Here is a 22793-nt window from a genome sequence, read left to right as displayed (position 1 = left end):
TTGCTTATTTTAAAGCTGTCTCGCTATGTTAAACCCATTTAACATAGCGAAACAGTGCTTTTGCCCACAGCTCTGATGTACTGCGTAGGCATGCGCAGTACATCAGAACTGCTGCAGAATACCAGACAGCTGCGGAAGGGCAGTAAAGAGGCATTATACAATGCCATTATTTAAGAAAAGTAATTATTTCTTTTCTTAAATAATGTCATTAATAATAGCAATAACACGCCTGGGTGTGGGTAATGCTATGTTACCACGGTTGGCTTTGTTTGGCCCCTCGGGCTTCGCCCTCGGGACCAAACCACGCCAACCGTGGGTAAATCCAGCATTACCCACACCGAGGCATGGGTTATTGCTATAATAATCCTTTATACTTTGGAACCTTAGAGGGAGCAAAGTTTATATCTTTTCTCAACAAAGACTCTACTGCATCAATTAATTCCACTGATTTATAATTAATAGATTTTAAGTCCTCCTGTAATTGACATGTTTGTTGTGTCTTCTCCAATTTGTGTTTGGTTTCCTCTAGATGAAGAAGTAGAATATCATGTCTAAACAGATTCTCCTGAAAGAAAGGCTATTATTACTCTTACATCTCACTGCTGAATCTTCCAATTAGACAGAAGCTGAAGAAATATGCTGGAAACTATTTCTTCTCCCTGCTCTATTTCATGAATGAATTCTGTCAAAATGTTCATTACATTGCCATCAAAACAGTATGTCTTTAGAAGGATTATTATGATCTCTAAGAAAGTATTTTTCTTTTTTCATTTCAGAACTCCTTTTCACAATTCTCAGCTCTTATGTATAAGTTATTCAATTTGTCTTCATAAAAATCAGTACTAGTTCTGCAAATGTCTGCTGTAAAGCAAGGATCTGGTATTTTAATGCATCCCAATTATATTTATCATGTCTTATGAGTACCTTAAGCCAACTGATGGTACACTGAGAAGAAACTCGAATCTTAAATTCTTCAAACAAAACCATCTTTTCATATGTATAATTAGATGCTAGTAATTTATCTACATGTAAACCTCTTGGGATGACATTATGATACATATATCTTTCCACCAGTTTTGTGCCATTATGCCATATAACAAATGCACCTACTTTCAGATTAAATACTCCATTTCAAACAATTTCAATGCAAAACCACCTGTAGTATATGTTAATAAGTATGGATTTTTTGGGGACAACTTAACTTCTATGTGATGTAACACATCATCAGCACCAATCATTTTAGACTCAACAACCTTCCTAAACTAATTAAAACTATATCGCTTTGGGCTGAAGGCATATTTTCAACAAAAGCAACTGGCAAAATAATAATTAGATGCATTAATAAACAGAAAAAATATAGTTATGCTGGTAACTCGGCCATTTGCCTTTAATGGAGCCAACATACTGAATCAAACTGCTCAGTTTTATACACACTTTTTCACTGACTCAGTTAAGCCACCAAATTCATCAAACACTTTAAATACACTAATTAATACAATTAATCATAATACATATCAAATAATTCTTATACATCATTTATTAATATTACATAACAGTAGTCTGATTTATTTCATGATTTAAACACACAAGTACTAAAGTTCTACATCTCAAAATAATGATTTACAAGAATAAAAATACCTTAGTTTGGTATCATACAAGATCCACTTATACCACCAGCTTATTCGTACCTTCATTACTCCAACTGCACCAGATATCTAAGAAGGTGCTTGTAATGTATGGATACAGTTAGTATCCCATTAACATACCATGAATATTAATGCATGCTATATATCACATGACTCCCATGTTCAGACTGTTACTCACTATATTTATTTAATTTATTTATTCAAGTTTCTTTACTGGGGTAGAGCACTGATCGTAATTAACCAATTGCAGGCCCTACACAGAAGACAGAGAAATGTAGTAAAACAGAAATAAAGATTCCAATGATGCATACATAGTGTGTGTGCATGTGCGTGTGTGTGTGTGTGTGTGTGTGTGTGTGTGTGTGTGTGTGTGTGTGTGTGTGTGTGTGTGCGTGTGTGCGTGTGTGCGTGTGTGTGTGTGTGTGTGTGTGTGTCTGTGTGTGTGTACATATACATCTCTCTCATATGTGTGTGTGTGTGTATATATATATATATATATATATATATATATATATATATATATATATATATATATATATATATATATATATATCATAAGAAATACAAGACAATTGATCCTAATGCCCATTTATGTCTTGTCATTACTCACCCTTACACTATGCCTGTTTTTTTCAAAGAGACCTAGACCAGTAAAGCCAGGGGTGAATTTGTGAATACTCATCCAGTAATGTAGTTTCTGTTTGAAGGAATTTCATGTATTGCCCTGTTAAATTTTCAGAAGTCTCTTTCAGAGTTTGGTAAGGAGTTCTTTAGTGAATCCATCTCTCTACCATGTTTTATTTATTTTCTGATGTAGGTTTAGATCTCTGTTCATAGAATTACTGGGATTATTTCAGTTATGGAGAAAGAAGGCATCCTGGGCTACTGGACCCCTTAATGATGTGGAAGGCAAGGCACAAATCACCCCTCAGAAGTCTATTGGCCACTGAATAATGAACAGTGCTTCTAGTCTTTTTTGGTACTTATGGTTTTTAAGCCAGTGATCTTTTTAGTTATGAACTTCTTGGGTCTTTTCAGTTGTTTGATATAGCTAGAGAAAGATAAACATACACACACAAACACACACGCACACACACACACGCACACGCGCACACACACACACACACACACACACACACACACACACACACACACACACACACACACACACACACACACACACACACGTTTATGGTACTTGACTGAGTGTATAACCAGTCATAGCCAATCCTATCAAAACCCATTGTGGAGACATCTTCAACAAATGCCTTACACAAAACACAGCAAATAACACCAAACATACACCTATCCCTCCAATATAGGAAAACTATATAATAAATTTAGCACTTTCATCTCACAGGTAAAGACATCATCAGAATCTAATCATCCCTTAGTAAGACACAAATAAAGAATATTTACATGGTCACATTACACTTACTCATTAAGTGACTATTCAAATAAAGTTCTAGTAAATCAAAAAACAGTAGAATAAAATAACAAAATAAAAAAATATGCCACCAACATTTCTTCTGTAGCTTGGAAATATACTGGTTGTTAAGAAAACATTTTCATACCACCAGACCACTACGCTCCAGCAACAAAAATTAATTACAGGTAACTAGAACCAGGAACTCTGCTGGAGAAGCTCTTTTCTCCTACTCCATAGCAACATTATGGAATACCCTTCCTCTCACTATAACTTCTGTGTCATCACGTACTAACTTCAAAGTTGCTCTAAAATCTCATCTAAAAGAGCCCTGTGCATGCCTCTGTAATAAACCTGTCTAACATCTCTACCTCAACCTCTCTAATCCCTTTCTTCCACCCTTCTAACTACCTCGGATTGCAGCCAAATACATTGCTTGTAAACCTATATCTCAACTGTAATCTTAGCCACTGTTATTCAAGGGTAATAGCTGCTAGCTCAGCTATTAAAATACTTGCTAGTCTTTATGGCACCAATGATATGCATTGTACCATTTAACTAAATACTTAATTTAATTTTGAACTATAACTGTTTACTACTATTGTTAAACAAAACCTACCTATACTTCTTGTAACTTGTAATTAATTGTTGTTTTTAATTGTTTTTATAGTGGAGCTGTTCTCCCCAGGACTCCACTGAAAAAGGACCTGTGTCCAGTCGGATATTCCCGGTCAACAAATGTAAATAAATAAATTAAATAAATAAATAAATCAATCAATCAATAATTTCTGTCAATAAATAGAATTATAACTTTGCTGCTTGCATTCTTAAAATATTATTGATGCTAACAATTTCATTTAGCCCCAACAGGATACATGCATTAAATTTCAATTGCCAACGGGGCTCATGATACTCCAGTCTAGTCTCCCAAGTACCCCCAGGTCATCAACTCTAATCTTTTCATAAATGGAAAAAAGAACTTTGTAAACTTTTCATAATTTTAGTATGTTTACTAAGTGCATTACTGTTATCGCCTTTCTAGATACTGTAAATAGTTTCATATATACTTTCACTCAAGGTCCACTGTGTTTTGCCTGTACAGAACACTTTGCAGATTAAGCAGATGGCCACACACACCCTTGTTTTTGTATCACAATTGGCCCTGGGGCACCTAATGTAAATTTTAGCTTTTCCAAAATTAGGGGTCAGGCCATGGGTGAATGAAAACCAGAGACAGAGCTGGTTTCCTCAGAAGCTTATTGAAAGGAACAGTTTTAAAACATTTATCTACACTGGTTTGATCATGAGTGGCCTCCAGCATAGTTATTTGAAAGGGGTTTCACTTTTATCCTGTCTTCTAACTTTGTTTTATTTAGAACCCTCATTGATTTAAAACTGTTCATATATAAACTCAGTTTGGCTTTATGGTTTTCTGATAATGATACTTATGATAATGTTTGTATGAATGATATTGATCCCTCCAAAAGGAAAAGAATTTTCAACCCACCCTTGCATGCATCTCTTAATTTGCTTGAGAAATACTGTGATGCTGCAATTAAGAAAATATATGATGGTAGGAATAACTAACTATTCCTTTCACAACCTGTCTTTTGAAGAAAAGGTTTTACTAAGAGCCAAATATACTGTTCATTCCCTCAGAATTATGAAATCTGACAAGGGTGGGGAAGTGGTCATTATGTTATAATTTCATTACATAGGCAGAATGCTAACTTTACTGAACAACATATACAATGGTACAACTAAGCATGATATTATGACTGAGAGAGACGTTGCTTTATAGTTGGAAGATTTATTGTTGGAAAACTGCACTGATATTTCATTGTTCATTTTTTAAACGTGGATAAGCTCATCATCCCCAGTATATTTGGTATACCAAAAGTGCATAAAAACTGGGATGGTCCACCATTATGGCCCCTTGTTGCCAAAGGCTGCTCCAGAGTAGAACCACTCGCAACATTTTTGACTGGAAATTAATGAGGGATTATGAACACACACCCAACATATTATAAAGGACTCATGGCACTTTTTAAGTGTCATCAAGGGCGTTACATTTTCCATTGACATTAGTTTTGTTACTATTGACATAAAAAAACTTATTCTTATTTATAGATTTATAGCCTGTGATACAGGTTTATTTTGGTAAAAAGATACATTTTTGAAACATGTTGATTTTTCAGCAATGGAGAATACCATACTGGAAGATGCCAAGAATTTTGTTCTTAAATATTTCATTTGGAGGGGAATTTTATCACAAAAAATACTGGCATGTTACAGTACTGGAAAACAACACTTGTACTTTCTTCTATGTCTAAATAATTCAGCAATGTTTATCTTAGATTCTTAGATGATATTTTCTTTAAGAGGAATGGTTCACAGAAGCTGTTGAATTAAATGATGGTGTTTTTAAATGAAACAACTACTTCTTTAAAATGAACACATCATTGCTCCATGCACCTTGAGGGAAAGGATATATAAGTATATTTACAGTATCTGAAAGTCAGTAATAGTAATTTGCTTAGTAAACATTCTAAATAGCATGAAAATTGTACATTTTTTTCCATTCTTGACAAGATTACAGTTGATCAGCTAGTGGTATTTGGGAGGCTCATTTGGAATCTGGCAAGCTCTTTTGGCAATTCCAACATAATGTATGCATCCATCCAGGGCTTAATAAAATGGTTATCATCACTAGCAATTTAAGAATGCATGCAGTAAATTGATAATTAATTATATTTATTAACTGACAAAGCTCTTAAGTGTTATATTACAATTTATAAAACAGGTATTAGCATATTTTTTATTTTATTTTATTTTACTGTTTTTCATAGGATCATAGGAAGTTACTAGGCCATTGGCCCTGAGGCCCTTATAAGCCTAGCCAAGAGTTTAGCCCATGCATAGACAAATCAGCACCTGATAGCCTTGTCCAACAGGGACATGGGTGGAATCCCAGGGATGTATTTTCTAATTCCCATCCAGTTATCCAGATTGCACTTAAAAAGGGGTAAAGTGGTACTCTGCTTGACATGGAGAGGGAGTCTATTCCATAGACAGGGCAGTCTCTGGGACACAAATCTATCCTGCCAGCAAGTCCTATTGATGTCACAGACCAGGTTGAGGCCACGTGTATGGATTACCCGTGTGGAGCTTGACTTGTGGATATGCAGCAGTCCCATCTAGGCGGGGTCCGAGATCGCCTTGTATGCCAGACAGAGGTCACCTCTGAGGAGTCTGTATGAAACAGAGTAGAGGGATAGGACTTTTAGCCTCTCTATGTATGGTAGATTTTTGAGGCCCTGGATTCTCCTGGTGAGGAACCTCTGTAGTCTCTCTAGCTGCTGCATGTACTTTGTGAGGTACATGCCGAATGGGACATTGTACTCAATAATGGGCCTTATAAGGGAAGAATACAGGAATGTTATGACCTCCTTTTCCCTGTATGAGATACCCTTACTTATGAGGTGGGCCATGTAGAAAGCTTTCGAAACAATGGAAGCAACAAAGTAGTCAAAAGTCAGACTGCTATCAATCTGGATGCCCAAATCCCTCACGACTGACTGCATCCTTAGAACATTGTTATTAATGTGATAATTTGTGGGGACATCTCTTTCCCCGAAGGGGATGATGATGCATTTTTTGTATTCAGCTTGAGGCCATGTTTTTGGCACCAGTCATTTGTTTGGGTAAGACCATCTTGGAGGATGTCCACATCGCTAGGGGAATTGATGACAGCTCCCAACTTGCAGTCATCTGCAAACTTGATGATTTACTGATGGGGAGGGACAGAGGGATGAAATTTTCACTGAATCTGTCAGCCAACAAGTTTGCTATATCTACAGCATTTGTATATGTGGTGTCCTTGATCACCAGTTCTGAACAGATCTGGGTGCTACCTTTGAGATTATGGACATATGTGAAGAAGGCCTTATGCTTGTCTCTAGTAGATGTGGCCAATTTGGACTCAAAGTTTGCTTTGGAGGATTTCACTAGTGCTCTTATTTGCTTGTTTAGGCTAAGGAGAAATTGCTTCCAATTGGGCACCTGCTCCTTCTTGGTCCTGGACAGCAATTTTTTTTTCTTTTGTTATACAGTTTATTTATTGCAGATGTCCACCAGACAGGCTTACTCTTCCTTGCGGAGGATGATTTAGTCCTGTCAGGTATTCCTGATTCCATGCATCTATATAAATATTTGTATAGTAATTTAGTATAGTTTTGGATACTGGTGCCAGTTCCTAGAGAGGGGGAGGTGGCTGTGAAGCTGTTAGGAGGCTGTAATCAGCTTTGCAGAAGTTTTTTTGATTGATCCTAGCTAGAGGGGGGTCAGGGGAGATAGTTAATTCAAACGTGACCGCTTTATGGTCGGACCTTACAAGGGAGGATGATACTGCAAGGATGCTGCAGTGGTTACTCATATTGGTTAATACCAAGTCCAAGATATTATCACCTCTTGTGGGGGCATTGACTAGATATTCCAAAGCATTTGCATTGACAAAATTGAGGAATCTCTGGGCATTTGTGTTCTGGCAAGTGTAGTTCTTCCAATCTTTATTTGGGTAGTTAAAATCACCCAGGATCAGGGTAAAGGGTTGAATCTTGATAGATTCAAAAAGGTCTAGTTAGGCAGTTTGGGCACCTTGGGTCAGATTTCAGGGCCAGTAGCTAGCTATGATTTGTATAGGGGTCGTATCAATGGTTAACTGCACCTGGAGTATCTCCTGTAAGTCATACTGTTTGACCAGCCTGGAGGTGTGTATGTCTTTAATACATATTGAAACTCCACGTCCTTTGGCTTTACTGCCCACAGTTTGGGGTCTGAATGTATGATAGGATGAGTAACCAGTTAAGGCTGGGGTGCTCTCCGCAGCTCTGAACCAGGTTTCTGTGACTGCACAGATGTCAGCATTTTCCTGGGTTAGGAATGCTTGCAATGAATGCAGTTTCATGTTTAGACTCCTAGTGTTTAGCAGCATGACCTTTAATTTGTGTTTTGTTGAAATGTTTATGTTGGTAGTTTTAACCTAATCACTTTTCCTAAAAAAGGCACTATAGGGGAGGCAACAGCCTTTGCTAGAATCCTGAAGCCCAGGTGAGACAGATGCAGGCCAATTGATCATATTTTCCCAGGCTGTCAGGTACTGGATCCGCCTTGAATGACACCAGAAACTAAGCCAATTGTTAAAGTCAATCATTTTCTGTTTGTATTCAGGCATCATTCTGGGTGATGGTAGAATGCTGCTGAAGGCTAGGGCTATACCTGCCTAGGACACATATTCAGTAAGTTCGATCATGTCTCTCTTCATATAGTCCAGTCATTCACACCAACATGGACTATGACAGAATCATAACAGTACCTGTTGTTGAGAGACTTGAGTGTGTGTGTGCTATGGTGGTTTCTGGCCCCAGACAGAGAACTAACCGTGACTTTCTCCTTATCCAGCCTGGTGAGAGGCACATCTGTATGTCTCACAATGGAGTCACCTATGACTAATATGTTGGGTTTATGGTTAGGCTTTAGTGGTTGTGAGACACAGGTGTGTGAACTATGCATGGTATGTGGTGTGGAGGGCTGTGGAGATCACATGTGTGTTTGCCTTGGAGGTTTTTGCCTCAGAGGTCTCCTTTGTTTGGGTATGTTTTTGTTGAGGACCTCCACATATGTGGGTGTATGTTGTGTGGGTGTGGGTGATGTTTGAGGTGTAGTGATTGTATTGACAGTCTTCTCAATGCCAGATATACTGGCTTGTGAGGGAGAGAGCTTGGACTCTAGGTTCATAATGTAATTGCATCTCTCACAAATTGTGTTCCTAAGTGGAAGTAATAGGTGGTTGTCTGTGTACATAAGGCAGTTGCTACACTGTCTCAGGATGCCCATATCAACCAGACTGGCAGGAGAAACTGTAGGAAATTGTCCATCCATATTTTTCAGAATCTGAGAGAGAAGGCCAGGGAGAGCTAAGGGGTTAGCCTAAATCCCAAGTGCTTAAACCAAAACTAAGAGGCTTAGAATAACACAATTTAAACAGGTTATAAACAAGCAGTAACAAATGCAACAGAAAAGATGCAGTTGAACACTTTAGAGAACAAGCCGCAGCAAGTAGCAGAAAAAGCAAGATGAAGTAATGGAGCAGGAGGAGAAAACACAAATACAATAAAAGAAGCTGAATAAAGTGTTTTCTTTTTTTGTTAGTAAAGTGGAAGGGGAGAGAGGAGGAATAGAAGAAAATTCAAGGTTAAGGAATTGCAGTCTGAGATTTCTATCAGACCATTCCAAAATTACACTGAAACGTATCCCTTTATAAAACATTCCAAATCAAAACACCCTCCAGTCATGGTCTCTAAATCCAAATCTTCTTGAAAAAGAAGAAGGAATAAAAGAAATCAACAATACACTAGATGAACGCAGTGACAATCTCTCAACCTCGGACATTCCACTAGACATTCTATGGGTGGCCACTAAAGCCAAAATTAGGGGACTATTGATTCAAAAAGCCTCTTACTTTAAAAAGCCTACAAGAGAGAAAGAAATCAATATAAAGCAGAAAATCCAAGAAAGTGGAAAAACACTCCAAGAAACTTTTTATCCTGAGTTAGAAACCCAACTTATTAACCATCAGAAAGAGTTATACTCAATGCATGTACAAAATCTCTCATTCCAAGAAATTAAACTTCTTGCTAACCTCTCTGAATGGACCCAGCAACCTTCCAATTATTAGCCAGGCTCATAAATGTTCTTCAGGACCCCCCTAGAATTTTACAAATTAAATACAATAATGAAATACACACAAATAACCAAGATATACTGCTTATTTTCAAAAAATATACAACAAACTCTATGGGCCAGAGGATGTAATACACCCTTAGTCCTACAACTCTTTTTTTAACAGTACTACATTTCCAAAAATTAAAAAAAAACATCAATTTGAACTCCTAGAGGCCCCTCTAAGAACAGAAGAAATTGCGGAGGCAATAAAAATTTTTTAAAGCAATAAAGCCCCAGGCCCTGATGGCTTCACATCTAACTTTTATAAAAACTTTGCTTTGAAACTATCTCCTATCCTCCTTAAAATCCTTGAACACATCTGTAAATTTGGATTTACTGACCTATATCTTAACAACTCCAAAACTATTTTTATTCACAAACCTAATACTGACAAATCTAATTCAACAAACTATCAAACAATTTCACTTATCAATGTAGACATTAAAATTATGTCAATGACACTAGCAAATAGACTTAAAAAATTCTCCACACAATTATATCCCTGTAGCAATCAGGCTTCATGAAGGGAAGACAAACTTGGGACAACATACTTACCCTAGATGCAGCCATACAGCCTTCAGCAAAGCATAGACTTCTCAAGTATCTTATGGCACTTGAAGTCACTAAGACTTTTGATAGAGTTAACCATGAATTCTTGTTGTTGACTCTACAATTTAACTTTCCAAACATCTTCATAAATACAATCAAAATCTTATATAATTCTTCATTTACCACTCTTGTCATCAACAAATTATATTCTTCTAAAATAAAACTAAATAATGGTACCAGACATGGATGTCCACTCTTACCATATCGCTTTAATATATATATATATATATATATATATATATATATATATATATATATATATATATATATATACACACCGAACTTCTATTTATAAATTTAACACAAAAAAAACTTTCTTCACATACCAAATATTCTGGGTAATAATCTTGTTTTTTCAGCCTTCACAGATGATCTCATCATATATTTCCAGCTACCTAATACTGACTTAACTAAAATTCAAAATACAATAGAAATCTCGAAAACTTCCAGCTATGAAATTAGTCCTTCAAAATCTTATATATTTCCAATCAACCCAAGCAGTCATAAAGAGCCTCTCTTTCCTATAACTCAAATTAAGTTTAAATAACTAGGGATAATATTCAACCATAATCATAAAAACATCCTTCAAAACAATCTCCTTAAATCATGGATTAATATCGAAAATGATATAGACAGATGGAAAAACATGAATCTTCCCTTCCTATCTAAAACAGCAATTATAAAAATGAACATTCTTCCTAGATTACTGTACCAGTTTAATGTAACAAATATTAACATTCCCTTAAAAATCTTCAAGAAAATAAACAAAACCTTAATTAAATGCATCTGGTTTAATAAGACCCCAAGAATCTCCCTATCAAAATTAATGCTTCCTAAAAACAAGGGGGGACTGGGAATACCAGACATCAGATTATAGTATGACATAATATGTGCCAGCAGAATCATGTTAATTGCAGATCATAATCCAATTAACCCAACTCATTCCCTAATGGATTGATCTTTAGTATGCACATGAGAAATTGTTTAATATAAATCCCAAATCATTACCGTTCTTAAACAAATATGTATTAAAAGATATTAAACTACATAACCTAATCAAATATAAAATTAACTCCTTCCAAAAGCTTTTCTCTTCATAATGCCTAACAAACACACTTCTTCTCATGCAGCCCATTAATTTAAATCCAAACTTAAAACTAGGTAATAAAATGATAAATTGGACCAATTCCCTCAAATAAAAAAACTTAACTGTCTGGGATTTCTATGAAAATAAGGATAACTTTCTAAAGGATCTCAAAGAAAAAATTAAACTTAGTAACAAATATACAATAATTCTGAGACAAATCAAAGAGATAGTCTCTACTTTGGGCAATTTCACGATTGGGATACAGGAAGAAATTAATACTGCTCTGTCCCTCTTGAAATGTATAAAAATTCAAAAGAAGATGTTATTGATTTCATATAACCTAATCTCTATCACTAAATACCAATCTTCTATTACATTTGCACAGTATTAGAGAAACAAGAACTCTGAACTATCTGATGTCCATCTCTCCCAAGCAATCAAGAATATGATCAGATTTGCATCCTTCAAGAAATTATTATATACCCAACTAATGATAAATAATAATGCATACTGTACCCCAGAGCATCTAAACAGTCTCTTTCTAAATACCTCACCTCTTTGGCCCTTTTGTCCCACAGTAACAGCCGACCTCCTGCACATTCTATGGTACTGTAAATATGCACAACATTTATGGAACACATTAAGGATTAAACTTGCAAAAATGGGATATGGGAAATCCACTCTTTCCTGGGAATTTGCTATATTGCATGTAGGCCAAACTGGCATACTCACTAGTGAATTGAGGATTCTGGTAGCTCTCTTTGTGTTAATCAAGCTTTATATTATGCAGAACTAGCTGGATCATTCTAAATTAGACTTGGACAATTTTGCAAGCATGGCATCCAAATATATCTTATCTCATAAACTAACTACAGACAATATTAACAAACGCTTGAAATACCTTAACTTCTGGAGTATTACTTTAGATGGTATCTTGGGGTAATACAGAACTGTTTGTATCTATTCTCCTACACTAGTGCTATTGACAGTCCTTCCATCACAAAGATTCAACTCAGCTTGTTCTTTGATGGCTACTTGTATGTGTTGTCACAGTAACAAAAAGAGAAAATACTAAACTTTAATAATGTAGTAACAATAATAATGTAAAAATGTAGCACTATATGTAAATAGTTGTATATATGTGGTGTTATTGTATCTTCTATTTAACCACTGACTTTCAATTTTGTGCCAATTACAACATACAGAATAAACAGAGTTAATAATGTCATGTTTCTTTTGTTAGTGCACATCTTCTTTTCCTATTAAGAAAACAAGTGTTAAATCTATTTGCCTATTTGAATGTTAAATGGCCTTATATGTCTATGAATGTTGACCAATTACAGTAAAATAAGTTTTGCTATTGTGTATTAAAATATGATTTATGAAACTAAAATAAAATAAAGATTTGAAAAAAAAGGAACTAAGGGGTTTGACCTTCCCAAATGATCTCTGTATTAGGTAGAATGAGCTAATGAGATGGGACAGGGAGGAGTGTCCCTTATCAAATTTACAGTAGGGGCGGGCAACGGCAAAAGCCATAAACTATACAAAAATTCAACCACAGATCAGCAATTATATAAATGGAAACACAGAAAAGTAAATAATTCAGTCAAACAAATAAATGAAAACTGCAGTAAATTAGTGCAGAACTGTTACACAAATAAATAAAAAACAATGCAGTACTGATAAGCAAATAAATGCAACCAGTGCAGTGTTGATAAGAAACAGTGAAGAATTAGATAAAGTGTGAAAAATATATTTATGTAGCTCTGTAATTCAGATTGTTTAAGAAGTATTCTACGTCAGACAGAAATGGAGCTCAGCAAGATAAGCAGGGATTCTATGTACTAGCAGTTTAATTAATGTGAATTATCACTTGATGAGTAAAATTCAGGTGACCATAAAATAGTTATTTATTCGCACCTTACTAAGAGTTGATTAGATTTAGGTGAAGTTGTTACTTTTCAGAAGAAACAAACAGAGAAATCTGTGACGCACTGATCTGGCATCTCAATGTGCAGCCTCAACAGTCTACAGAACAAAGTAAAAGATTAGGAATAAGGATAACTGTTCAGAATGTGCAATCCTGGCTGCAACTAAATTTGCAAAACTTAGCAAAAATAAAAACAAAAATAAATAAAAGTCCTTTTTTTCAGAGGAAATTCAGTCCAGTTAAGGGTTTAAGCAGATATTTATTCAGAGATGGACAAGCATTCTTGCCTGATTCCAAGCTGAAAATCGAGCAGCTTAAATAGTATAATTCCTGGGGGAGTAACAGGTCTTCCTAGGTAATGAGCTGTAGCTGGTGTCTCCATGTTACCCTGCAGGTAGAAAATCTTACACCCTTTTCCATTTAGCCAGTGTTAGGTATCTCTTATCAACAGTACATAAAAGGAACCACCACCTTATCATAACTTAATGGACCAAATACTTAAAAAAAAAAATAAAATAAAACATGACAAATAAGGGCATAATTCAGTCAAAAACTAAACATATAAGAATGCTTTCACCCTTAGTCTTCCTCAGGTCCATCTCAAAAGTACATTGCACTTTTTTATATGTAGTACAAGTTTATTATAATATATATATATATATATATATATATATATATATATATATATATATTTGGGGGGGGCTGTGACAGCTTGTACTGGACTCATAGTTTTAGAATTTGCTGTGCCCCCTTTCACATGGTTTATGTTGCTGAAAGTGTGCAGAGAACAAAATATATCTTATATTGCTGAGAGTATCCAGATAATCCCAACCCAGAAATAATCTAAAATACAGCAAGCAAGACACACAAATGCAAACAGATCTTTTTCACTCTTTTCTAGAGAGTGGGGGTGAAGTTATTATTCTCTTCAGATCTTTTTGTTTGAGGTAGAAATGGCCACTAAGCACACTTGAGAACTTTTGCAAGCTTCCTTCAGTTTTGAAATAAGTAGTTTTTACAGGGACTATAAGAAAAATCATTTTGAAACCCTGAAATGTAAGAAACACAAAGGGAAACAGGCCTTGATGGCATTTTCCCAGAAAGTTGGTAATGGGTGAGAAAATTATCACCTGCAGATCTTTTTGTTGAGGTGGGAATGGCCATTATGCAAACTTGAGACCTTTTTCCACCTTCCTTATATTTGAAGAGAGCAGATTATCATAGGTTCATAGGAAGTTACTAGGCTAACAGCCCTAGAACCCTTACAAGCCTAGCCATAGTTATTCCGAGTTGCCCAAATTGTAGGTGGTTAGGTAAGTGAAGTTTGCAGATATAAGGGTCTATGTTAGTTAATACCAATTTCCTCTGTCCAGGAGGGACATGGGCACCACTCCAGGAGTGAATTTGCAGCCACTCTTCCATTGATGTATATCACATTTGAAGAGGGTCAGGGAGGGACTCTGTTAATGTGAATTGGAAGCTTTTTCCAGAGAAGTTGCAGTCTCTGGGAGATTTATCTATCTCTCCAGCATGATCTGTTCATGTCAGAAGCTAGGTTAAGATCAGTGGAGGGAGTGACCCTCCTGCAGTTTGATTTACGAATATGTAGCATTTCCATCAGGGCCAGGTCAGAGACTGCCCCGTAAGCCAGAAACAGGTCACCCCTAAAAAACAGTGACAGGGCTTTCAGTCTTTCAGCATAAGACATGTTTTGTGGACCCAGTAATTTCCTGGTGAGAAACCTCAGTGGTCTCTCCAATTGTTGTAGGTGTCTGGTGAGGTACATGCAAAAGGGAGCATTGAACTCAATTATTGGTCTGATGATGACCAAGTATAATTGAATTATAACATCCTTAGATCTGGATGCGAAGCCTTAACTAATAAGGAAATCCTTCTCTGTATCACATCTTATTACTGTGAATATGTGGTGGTCAAAGTTCAAATTGCTATCAACCCGAGTATCCAGATCACGTAGCACTGGGTCTACCCTTGGGGAAGTGCTGTGTATGATATAATTAGCAGGGATGTCAGCTCTTCCAAAAGGAATAATAATGAAAATTTGTTTTGCATTTAGCTTTAATCTGTGGCTTTGGTAGCTGTCATTTGTCTGTGTTAACCCTGGCTGCAGTATTTTACAGTGAATATGGGGGGGGGGGTTGCATTGCCACCTATCCGTCTTTTTCTGGACTATCTAGAAATTAAACTGATTGTCTGGTAGTCTGTAATACACAGTACAAACTCCAGTATTTTGTTTCAAAAAAAAGAAACAGACTAAGTTTGTTAAATTGGCAGATTTACTATGCTTTTTTTTTTTTACAAAAAAGCACAGTAAATCTGTAGGAAAAAAAGGCATCATGATTGGAAAAAGGGGGCTTTCCCCTCTTGTGATGTGATGATGACATCATATAATGTGTGGAAATTAGGAGGAGAATGAATGGGGTTATGGAAGGTGTGAGGGGTTGTGGCCTAAGTCCGGTTTTAGCCACAACAAAAGGTGTCAACCCTATGGGGTGTAAAAAATAAACAAAAAAACAAATCATTGGACTGTTTTTGCAGTACTTCTTATGCCTGCTTAAATATCTGTTCGTGGAGCTCATATACAAAAATTCCTTTGGCTTTTTACAGAGTATATCTGTGGATTACAGCATGCATCTTTTAACTTGTGTTCCATATATAATAATGAATTATCCGAATCATCTGCTTTATGTTTTAAAACATTTTAAAAATTGTTTGAAAATGATACATAAAATATTTGTTTCTTTGTGTTTTTTTTGGTTTGCCCCCCCCCCCCCCATACTTGCTGTAAAATCTTCTCTTTTCAAATGTAAGGGAGGTGATAAAAGGTCTCAGGTTTGCCTAATAGCCATTGCCACTGCAACAAAAAGATGTGAAGGTGTTACTTATCTCACTCAACCTACACTTTCCAAGAATGAGCAACCAAGATCTGTTTCCCTTTGTGTTTTTTACATTTTAGTGTTTTGAAATTATTTTCTTACAGTCCTTATAAAAACTACTTATTTCAAAATTAAGGACGTTTGCAAAAGGTCTCAAGCGTGCTTATGCAAAAAGATCTGTAGTGAATAATAACTTTACCCAACTCTCTGGAAAACCACCAAGATCTGTTTGCATTTCTGTATCTTGCTTGTTGCATTTTTGATTATTTTTTGTGTTGGGTTTATCTGCACACTTTCAGCAACGTAAGATGTTTTGCTTCTTTGCACACTTTCAGTAACATGTACCCTGTGAAAGAAGGCACAGCAATTCTAAAACTATGAACCCAGTAGAAGCCGGCACAGCCACTCCCCCTATATATATATATATATATATATATATATATATATATATATATATATATATATATATATATATATACACACACATATATAAATATATATGTTGTCTAATTGAATTGGGACTTTACCCTTTAACCACTGTAGTGCAACCTCAGAGTTGGTATATTTAGTTGGGGGTATGGGTGGGTGTGGATGGCAAATCCCCCCCACTTGGGTGGGTTTGATTTGCTTTGGTTTGTTTATTTTGTCATGGGGACCAAGTGGTTCATTTCTTGGAGTAAAATTGTTGTGATCCACGTGTTCATGAAGTAAGTTTTCAGCGAAGTAGTCTCATCCTTTCAATTTTCAGGTAAGTGAAAATTTGATTATGTGAAGTAGATCCATATATATATATATATATATATATATATATATATATATATGATTACATATTACATTATCGAAGTTTCAGTACTTCGAATACCATATGGTCGGCACCATATGATCGAAGTACTTAAACTTCGAAAATGTAATAAAAAAAACAAAAGAAACAAAACAAAAGAAACAAAAGTAACTTCTGTGAGCAGGGGGGCAAGCCCCCCTGCACCCCCCCACTCCCCCCTAATTAAATATACCAACTCCGAGATTAAACTTTAATGGAGTTAAGTGCAGGAAAGGGAAGGTTTCTCTTTTCTATGCTGTAGCGTGATCTTGGAGTTGGTATATTTAAGTAGCTGGGGGTGTGGGGGTGCAGGGGGGGCTTGCCCCCCTGTATACACCCTTTACTTTACCTTTTTTTTAATAAAATAAGAGGTCGACCTTTACTGATTCAAACAATTGCATTTTTGATGTTCCAGTAGGAATCCTATATATACATATACATATATATATATATATATATATATATATATATATATATATATATATATATATATATGTGTGTGTGTGTGTGTGTGTGTGTATGTATGTATATATATATATATATATATATATATATATATATATATATATATATATATACACATATATATTTATTTATTTTACATTTTTTAACCGGGTTAGTCCGACTGGGCTAGTAGTCCCTTTTCAGCGGAGGCCCAAGGAGAAAAGCTCCTTAACAGTAATAGTAATTAAACATTGTATGTAGGAATATACATAGGGTAAGATACATGCATATTGGAAATATACAATCAGAAAATATAAACAAATAGTGACTGTGCAGAGGTTTGTACATAGCAAGGGGAGGTACACTTGACAATATAGCCTAAGAAAACATAAAATTTACAATGTGTGTAATAGTGTGTAGAACCAACATGCTAGTAGAACTGCAATATATCATGTATAATTGCAATGCACTACTTTTATTTATTTATTTTTATTTATTTATTTTATTTTACATTTGTTCACCGGGAAAGTCCAACTGGAGACAGGTCCTTTTTCAGTGGAGGCCCAGGCAGAAAAGCTTCTTCTTTACATAGAACAGTATATCATCATAAAGACGAAAAATCATTGATCTGTACTTTATATAAAATGAGAGAAAAAAATCGTGGTGTAGTACATGCTAACAGTAATAATATATACAAGTGATACAATGAATAAGTCTGAAATACAACATTGGTAGGTAGTACAGAATAAACATTAGTAGGTAGTTCAGATAATGTATAAGAAGTTTGTGCTATACAATGAGAATAAGGCTCTTGTTACATGAAGAGGTATATAAATCTAATTATTATGTCATAAATAGCAAGAATAACAAGAAACACAAGGAAAGAAAATAGTAAAGGATAGAATGCTGGAGAGGTAGAAGATATTGGATATAATACAGTAGCTAGTGCAGATTTCAAGACTTAGGGAGACGTCAGAAGGATATACAAACATGGATTTTACTACTTAATGGATATCATGAAGGGTTACAGGGACAGAGCCAGGAATTAGAAAGGTGTGTTTTAAGAAGTTTTTTAAATTCAGTAATGGAGCATTTGTTAGTCAGAGAGGTTGGGAGTTTATTCCGTAATTTGGAAATATAGTTTGAGAACAGCAATTCAGTATCAGTGGTATTTGCTTTAGAGATCTGTAGGAGGGATTTATTAGAAGAGCAGAGAAGTCTCAAGGAGTTGTATGGTTGTAGGAGGTTATGAAGAGCAGGAGTTTTACCTAGGTGATGGAGCATTTTGTGAGCCCAGGTAAGTTGATTAAAGTGTATTAACTGAGGAAGTTCCAACCAGTTTAGTTGTCTAAGGGATGTGCAGTGATGGGATCTGTAAGAGGCACCTGTTGCAAATCTGGCTGTCTTATTATAGCACGGTTCCAGTTTGGCAAGGTCTGATTTCCAGAGGTTGGTTAGCATTGGAGAGGCATATAACAGAGTAGAAAGGAGGTGAGTTTGGTCAATAGTGGATTTAGTCTGCTTGGTAAGGAATCTGTTATTCCTATACAGGAGACTGAGTTTTTTGTGGACCTTTTTAATGGTTTGGGCAATATGTATATCAAATGTCAGATTGTTGTCTATCTCTACACCTAGAAGTTTTGTGTCTGGGGAAGGGGTAATGTTGGTATTGTTTTTTATATAAAATCCTAAAGGGTGGGGAGGGGGTATTTTCTAGGGAGGAGGGAGTTTTGCCTGGATAGAAAAGGAGGAGCTTTGTTTTATTTGGGTTAAGAATGAGGTGGGAGTTTGTGAGCCAGTTTTCAGCCAATAGGAAGGATTCCTGGGTGTATTTGTGAAGAGTTTGTAGGGAGGAGGCAGAGCAAATGAGGGCTGAATCGTCAGCATATTGGACTATGGTGGCATGAGTTGTGGAGGTATGGAGATTATTGATGAAGTTAGAGAAAAGTAGGGGCCGCAGTATGGAGTCTTGGGAAACTCCTATATGTATTGGATGGAGGGGAGATAGTTGTTGCTGCCAGAGGGTGGCTTGTTGACGTTCTTTAATGTAATTCTGGAACCAGGAAATGAAAGAGGTAGAGAGGTTGAGGGAGGGGAAGATGTTGATTAATTTAGGGTGGTTAACCATGTTGAAGGCCTTGGACAGGTCAAGAAAAATTGCAAATACGTTTAGTCTATTATTGCGGTGATGGTTGACTGTGTTGGTAAAGGACAGCAGGGCTGTGGTAGTGCTGTGAGAGTTTTGGAGGTCGTGTTGGGTATTTGTTAGCAGTTTTTCTCTTTGAAGGTAATCAGTGAGTTGGGTGTGGATGACTCTTTCCAGAATTTTAGACAGAGGGATAGGATAGCAATGGGGTGGTAGTTAGTTATATCATTGGAGTTACCTCCTTTATGTAAGGGTATGATGTGGGAAATTTTCCAGATAGTGGGGACCAGACTCTCGGTGATAGATCTATTTATGAGAATGATTACAGGGTAGGTAATTCCTTCAGCAACTTGAAGGAATTCTGCAGGGAGGTTGTTGGCTGCTAGGGAATTTGGTTTGAGTTTTTTGAGTCGTTTTTTGGTTGTGTAGATAGAGATTGGGTTGAATGGGAATGGGTTAGTAGAGGTTTGCATATTTTGGATTGTGGCAGGACTAGGGACATTATGGGAGGGCTGGGAGTTTGCAAGGGCTTGGATTGAGTCAGTGAAGTAGGTGTTAAACTGAGTTGCTATGTTTTCTGAGTTATTGGATGTTGATGGAGTGGGTGTAGCTGATTTACTAGGGTGTGATATGGTATTGACTGCTGCCCAGAGCTTTAGTGGACTGTTTTTGTGTTTTGTTTGAATATTGTGGTAGTAATTGGTTTTATCATTTTTCACTAGATTTTTGGCTTTGTTACACAATTTTAGGTAAGTTTGCTTTATTACATGGAATTTATTTTTTACGAAATTGAACCCAGGAATTATCCCGTGCCTTAAGAAGAGATCTACATTCTTTACTAAGCCAGGGAGCATAGTTAGACATAATCCTAATGGTTCTTGGTGGGGCATGTTGGTTGAAGATATTTAAGAAGGTGGAGTTGAAGGAATTAACTGCTTCATCAAGAGGAAGCTGTTTGACAGATTCCCAGTTGCAACTTTTGTGGGAGGTGATAAAGTTGTTTGAGTTGAAATTCCTTTTATCTCTTATTTGATGCAAGATGGTCTGATGGGTTTGATTGGCTTTTGTGCGAATGAGGAAGGTTGGTTGATGGTCACTTAGGTTGTAAGGGAGACATCCTGAGTGGGATATTAGGGATGAGTTGTTTACTAAGGGCAGTTTAATATAGATTGTTGACTGGATACTTTGTCTGTTCTCGTAGGAGATGTGATTAGTAGTGTAAACCGTGTAGGTTAATATATGAAGTTGGATTAGAGGAGGAGCATGTTACCCAATCAACGTTAAAGCCCCCTGCAAGGATTGTCTCCTGTGGAAGGGAGTTAGATGTCCAGTGTAGTATGCATTCTAGTGTTGGAATATTATTTCCTGGTGGAATGTATCTGCCAAGCATATTTATACTTTTATTGGGATTGATTTTGAGTCTAGCAATTATTACTTCGGTGTTTGCAAATTCAGGGAGTTGTAAGTCTACTAGATCAAGTGATAGGTGATTTTTAAATAGGTTTGCTACACCTCCACCTTTCCTAGTTAGCCTGTCTTTACATAGTATGCTGTAGTCTGGTGCTGTTATTTCATTATTATTAATGTTTGGCTTTAGCTAGGTTTATGCTAGTATAATAATGTCTGGGGAATAGTGGCAGAGGGTGGCATGTAGGTTATAGATTTTAACAATGATACTCCTGGTGTTAATACTGAGTAGGAGAAGGGATTATTTGTGTATTTTATGAAGTAGATCAGAAATAAAAGAGATGGGGCTATGTGGGGTGTTGTTTTGGATGGTGGGGCCTAGATTGGGATATATATCTCTAGGGCTTGGATTGGGGTGTTTATTTCTGGGGCCTGTGTTTGGATGAATATCTCCAGAGTGGCGTAGAAGGACAGCTAGATGTAATAGCAGTTTGGAGAGTTTAATGTGGGGATGAGTAGAAAGTAGGGAGGAGGTGGCTTTAGAGAGTACTGATAGAAGGTTGAATCTAAGATAGAGTATGTGGGTGGTACTGAAGATAGTGGGGGCTATGGCAGAGTATGATGAGTAATTGGTTTTAGGGCTGGATGAGGTTTGCCAAGGTGGAGGGGTAAAGGGTAGTGGTGGGTTTTTAATGGAGGTGAGGGAATAAATAAATATTAGTAATATGGTGATGGAGATGTAAAGAGCTAGGGATGTTAGAGCTGTGTTTTTCGTGAGTGCAGGAGGCATAATGTATGAGTTGTGTATGGGTTTGGTGTTGTGGGTGTGGAATGGAGAGAGACTGATTGATTAGTGGGTTGGGTTAGTGATAGTGAAGTATGGGAGAATGCTCTAGATGTGGTGGTAGGAGGTGTGGGAATAATAGGAAAGTTTTAATTAGTAGTTAGTTGATGTGGGTGGGGTCTGACTAGGTATAAATCTTCAAACAGTGGGGGTGGGTGCAAAATGGGGCATGGTAGGGATGCTGGGTTAGCCCGTAGGGTGAATGGAGCAGGCAGAGCCAGGAAGTAAAAAAGTGAGCATCCAAAGAAACCAATCAGTAGCCTCAGCTAAAGAGCAATACTATGAAGCTGATACCTAATCTTTACTTTTCAGATGAAAGCATTACATTTATCAACAAGTTTTCATGAAAAATAATTTACTATAAATAAATAAATAACATGTGCATATATATATATATATATATATATATATATATATATATATATATATATATATATATATATATATACTGTTAAAGCAACCATTTTCTGATGAAAAGTTTGCCTGTGAAAGTTATGTACTGCACTTCTCTTTCTCTAATCAAGAGTAGTGATATGGAAACAAGCTGTAATTGTTTTTAATATGTTTATGTTATTCTTATACTTTATTATGTTTTGGTTAGTATCTCAGGTTAACATTTAGGAATTTTTCACATCCTTTGAAGGTCTTTGCAGAACATGTAATCGAACATCAAAAACAGGAAAGCTGCCACGTGCCATTATTGTGTGTATCTTACAATACAATTAGAATTCAACAAAAGAAAGTCTATATAGCA

Source organism: Protopterus annectens, chromosome 3.part1 (assembly GCF_019279795.1).
Source record: "Protopterus annectens isolate FY-2018-M chromosome 3.part1, PAN1.0, whole genome shotgun sequence".
NCBI classification, from domain to species: Eukaryota; Metazoa; Chordata; order Ceratodontiformes; family Protopteridae; genus Protopterus; species Protopterus annectens.
Note: the sequence above shows the minus strand (reverse complement) of the source record.